This window comes from Mastomys coucha, unplaced genomic scaffold (genome assembly GCF_008632895.1).
Source record: "Mastomys coucha isolate ucsf_1 unplaced genomic scaffold, UCSF_Mcou_1 pScaffold16, whole genome shotgun sequence".
Taxonomy (NCBI): domain Eukaryota; kingdom Metazoa; phylum Chordata; class Mammalia; order Rodentia; family Muridae; genus Mastomys; species Mastomys coucha.
Window position 1 is genome coordinate 69,626,550 of NW_022196898.1, and position 4,896 is coordinate 69,631,445.

At 42.8% G+C, this 4,896-nt stretch overlaps 1 protein-coding gene across 2 annotated transcripts in view; it reads left to right on the plus strand.

The window, feature by feature from the left end:
* The window catches only part of Arhgap29 (Rho GTPase activating protein 29), a 62,921-nt gene that overhangs the window by 9,142 nt on the left and 48,883 nt on the right, over positions 1 to 4,896 (plus strand). The window contains exon 1 of one of the 2 annotated variants that reach the window (XM_031375327.1): positions 3,816 to 3,955. The exons of the other annotated variant lie outside the window; for it this stretch is intronic. The gene's annotated coding sequence lies outside the window, so the exon portion shown is untranslated. Of the gene's footprint in view, positions 1 to 3,815; positions 3,956 to 4,896 lie in introns of those variants that run through there. 2 annotated transcript variants of the gene reach the window in all.

Below are 4,896 nucleotides of genomic sequence, written 5' to 3' on the forward strand. Positions count from 1 at the left end.
AAAAAAAAAAAAAAGAAAGAAAGAAAGAAAGAAAGAAAGGAAGGAAGGAAGAAAGAAATAGTGCCTCACTTGGCAAACCAGGCTGGCCTCGAACTCACGGGTGTCCTTGCATGTACCACTACCCTCTTTTAAGGCTTAAATCTAGACGTTATTAAAAAATATTTGTTCTGGCCGGGCAGTGGTGGCTCACGCCTTTAATCCCAGCACTTGGGAGACAGAGGCAGGGGGATTTCTGAGTTCTAGGCCAGCCTGGTTTACAGAGTGAGTTCCAGGACAGCCAGGGCTATATGGAGAAACCCTGTCTTGGAAAAAACAAAAAACAAAAAAATTTGTTCTCATGCAACTCTTTTTAAAAGAATTATTTTATTTATATGAGTAGCTGTCTTCAGACACACCAGAAGAAGGCATCAGATCCCATTACATTTGGTTGTGAGCCACCATGTGGCTGCTAGGAATTGAACCCAGGACCTCTAGAATAGCAGTCAGTGTTCTTAACCACTGAGCCATCTCTCTAGCCCCTCATGCAACTTTTTTGTTGAAAAAAAAAAACAACAACAACAAAATAAAACAATGTGTTGTCACAATCCAGATTTTGCTGAGGGCATACTGAGATATAATTTGAAGTATTTGTCTTACAGTTTATGAAGTATAAGTATAAAGTAGTTGAACCCAGAGTAAGGTATCTTGACCTTTTCAGGCTAGCTAATTCCTAAGGAGTGGGTTGTCTGGTTCATGAAGGCATTTAGCATGTCCATGGCCTTTACCCACTAGGTGTCAGTAGAGCCCCTTCCTCAATTATGACAACCAAAAATGGTCCCAGATGTTCTGCTATGAAAAACATACAGGCTGCCTAAACCACACAGCCTGCTTCAGGGATATGAAAACATCTGTTTAAAAAACTAGCACCACTACCCATAAGAATATAGTTATTCAGCCTGCTACCATAGACATTTGAGGAGAATGTATTAAAATTATAAATTGTTGGTTCATAGGATTCGTGGGTAGCATAAAATGAGTGCAGATTACCAGTTTAAAAGAGAAACGATAGAAACAATCACAACAGAAAATAGTAGAAACACAGGTAATTGTTTTGTTTTATTTTTCAAGACATGGTTTCTCTTTATAGTCCTGGCTGTCCTAGAGCTCACTCTGTAGACCACACTGGCTTCGAACTCACAGAGATCTGCCTGCTTCTGCCTCTTGCCTCCCATATGCTGCCAACCACCCACCCCTACCCCACCTTTGGCTGGTAATTTCTTTTCAGTTATAGGTTGCTTCCAGAAATATTTTTCTGCAGCTTGTTGAACAATTTGAGATGTTACATTTCTACAGTAGATCCAAAGGTGATTTTTTTACTTTTGATGGGAGGGCTTTATAAGTATTATAAACCAGTAATTTTAAGTACAAAGATTATTTCAGTGTTGTGCTTTTCAGAGTTAAATCTATTGGTGCCAAATAAACTTACTTTAAAATATAGATCAGGAGATATTAATAAGAGTCCCTTTAATTTAAAAATGAACTTATTTTTATTAATATTTGCAAATATCATCCTTTGCAGGAAGAATGGTAGCTAATATGTTTTTAGACAATTGAAGGATGAAGATTGTAAGACCAAAATTTCTGATAAACAGCCATACTTATTAGACTTTAAGCATCTCATAGTCATTGATCTATTCTTTGTCAGGTTCTGTGGACAATAGCTGGCTCTTTGGATATGAGTGGGATGGTTAAAGTAGGTTCTACTGTAGAAAATGTTAAGAACCACATGGAGCAGATGGAACCAAATACTTTCTTCTCTCAATGTCCCTTCTTGAGCTTCAGAGTCCTTTCTTCTCCTGTGTGTGTCCTTCAATTTTGAGTAGCCAGCGGTGTCATGGGTTGGTTATTCATGGTGCATTATTCTCTTGCAGTGGTGTTTAAGGGAATGCTTTTTACACATGTCTTCAATATTATTGCTTTCAGTTTTGATATACTTATATCTGAAGCTTTATGAATGCATTTTAAATAGTTAAATCTGAAAAAAAAAAACTGTGGAGCTAAGTGACCAAGGAGCCTCTTCTCAACTTGTCTTTGCTCAGAGGCCAGTTGGCTTTGCTTCCCCCAGAAGTCCTGTTTTACATCGAGGTGTCCTTCCACTTTCCCCTCGCAGTAAGTAGTCTTTCTACTGTAGCTTTTTATCTCCGATTCCTTCTCATCTTTCATTATCTGCCTCTGTCTTCTCCTCACCTTCCTCTCCACAGTCGTCTTTCTCCTTACACTTTGTCTCTCTCCTAGCCCCTCATGTCCCTTTCTCTTTATCAGTTACTTGTTCATCTTATTTGCTCAGTGACATAATCAGATCCATTTGGATCAGAATACAATCTTCTTTTTTGTTAGTTGGGTGGGGTCGATCTGTAGTGGTTGGGAGCTCTGTGAGACAGGCTGTTTTGTAGCCGAGGCTGGCCTGGAACTCATTGGGTGGCTGAGAATGACTTTGGAATCTTGATCCACCTGCTTCTATCTCCTAAATTGTAGGATTTCAAAAATGTGCCACCAACTTCACTCATAGTCTTCTTAATTAAATGGAATGGCAGATACGTAAAATGAGAATTGATAAATTTTTAAATAGACTTGAGGGGGTGTATGAGCAGCTGAGAACCACTCGGAGCAGATGGAGCCACTTTTTAACCATCTCCTCCCAAATGTGTGCTTTTAACTGTAGTCGTACTCTCACCCCCCTTTATTCTTGAAGATGCCTTTCCTCTTAGTAGCTTGCTTTACAAGTTCAAATATCATCAGTTTCCATGCTGAAAGTCTTTGCTACATTTTTCCCCCAATGCAATTAAAAGGTAGTTTGGTTTTGAGGTTCCTGAATATTTGGAGCACGAATTTGGTATTTTGTGTTTGAGGGTAGAAGGGGTACATTTGTGTGAATCTTAAAAATCCACTGTAGAGCTAAAGTAACCAAGCAATTCCATATTTATCCTTTCAAGTTACACTAAAGGGGCTGCTTTTCTTGTAATTTGGAAGATTTAAGTGTCCTTTTTTCAGATTTTTCTCCTGACTCAATGCCTCACCTGTCAGCCCTACAGTATTTCCGTGTATTATTTTCTGGTCACCTTGGGTCCCACTCTCTTCTTTCTTCTTTCTTTGCTTGTTTCTTCCTTGGTATTTGCTGCTTGGTATTTCTTTCCACCTCCCCTCACACTACCCTGGATCTTTTTCCTCCCACCAATGGTTATTTTTCTGTCTCTGTACTGTTCCCACAGGAACCCGCCCCATCTTTTTCTCTATCTCAGCTTTCTGTGTTGATTTCAAGAGCCCTTGTATTTTGAGGGACCTGCTGCTTTTTAAATCATTCCTTCATATATCCTGAGGTGAGTTTAAGAAGGCAGTTGACCAAACATGGGCCTTCGTGGAAAGTTCTGTCCTTTATAAGGGGCTGAATGGTTGTCTTGTTTCGATGTAGTTCATTCCTTTGGAAAGGTGTTGGGCTAGGTAGGCCTTGTTGCATGTTACCTGAGTGGAGCCTTTGACTTCTGCTCTGATCACTCTCGGGGTTTGGTGACAGAAGATGAAAGTGGTCTAGGAAATACAGATTCTCCATCCAAGAACGCCTATTACCCAGATCCAGTTCTCAGGTGACTTTTTCTAAGCAGTGTCTTCTCTGAGGAGCCCCTGTCAGACCAGAAGCTGCTTGACAGACTACCACACCCTGGGCTCCTCTCTGTGCTCTGTCCCCGCCCCTGCGAGTTTGAGCCAATGGGCTGAGCTCCAGGGGTTGGGCTGGGGCGGGGCATGGGTGGGGCCAAGGCGGAGCACCTCTGCAGCAGCTGCCTCTTCGCAGTGCTGGCTTGGCTCGGCATGGGGGATGGAGGCAGCAAGTTTGAGCCCTAGGCGGCAGCAGCCGCCGCCGCCGCCAGGCTGTGGGTGTTCATCTGGAGTCGGCGCGGGGGATACAGGATGGAGCCCCACGGTGAGTAAGGGGCGGTGGTGCTCGTTCCCACCGAGGCTGCTGAGTTGGGCTTCCCCTGAGTTGCTTTCGAGTCTGGGTCCGACGGAGCCCTTAGTCCTCGCTGAGCTTAGGAACCGGACTGTGAATACCGACCTGGAGGGGTGAGCAGATGGTATTCCAAGTAAAGCCGCGCAGTGAGCTCCTGTTGACCTATGGTGTTACTGAAACTTCACACTTTGTAACTCCTTCAAATTCTCAGGACAGGTCGATGACCCTTGAATTCATTTTTCACGCAGGGAAGCTGAGGTTAAAAATCTGCCCAAAGTAGTAATTGACAGTAATCAAGGCTTAGACCTAGGCGCCCTTGCCCCAGAATCCGTGCTTAAGCTCTTGAGCACCCTGTGCTCTCGCCAGCCCGGCCAGCAATTCTCACTCCAGGTGGGGAGCTCAGCCCTAAGGTATTTTAGGAGTTCCATCATGCTTATTGTTGTCTTCTATGTTTTGTGTTTAGAGAATAGTTTTGTTTGAGCACTTCTCACTGTCATGGTGTAATTCTCATTTTGTTTTGAAAATGTTTGGAGGTTTGATGGTTTTAATTTTAAAGCATTTATGGGTGCATGTGCTTAAGATTGAGAAGTTTGAAGGTAGAATTCAAGTGGCTGATGACAGTCTCTCCTTATCAGTTTTCCACTTTTGAGAGATAACACACCAAACACCTTTTTGGAGACAGAATTGTTACCTGTTAGGTCTCTGTGACTATCTCTAGTCAGTTGTGTCTTTTGTCTGACACTATCAATGTTGGCTGTGCTATTTCGTTTCTCTTTTTCCTCAGTATGTATGAAGTCAGGCATAGGGATCGTGCACTTTGGCATTGGCTGGTTTTGGCTGGTCAGAAGTGAGCCCTCCTTGCCAGGAATGCTAGACATTCTGGGGGCGTGGGAGGCAGGGCAGCTTTTTCTTCC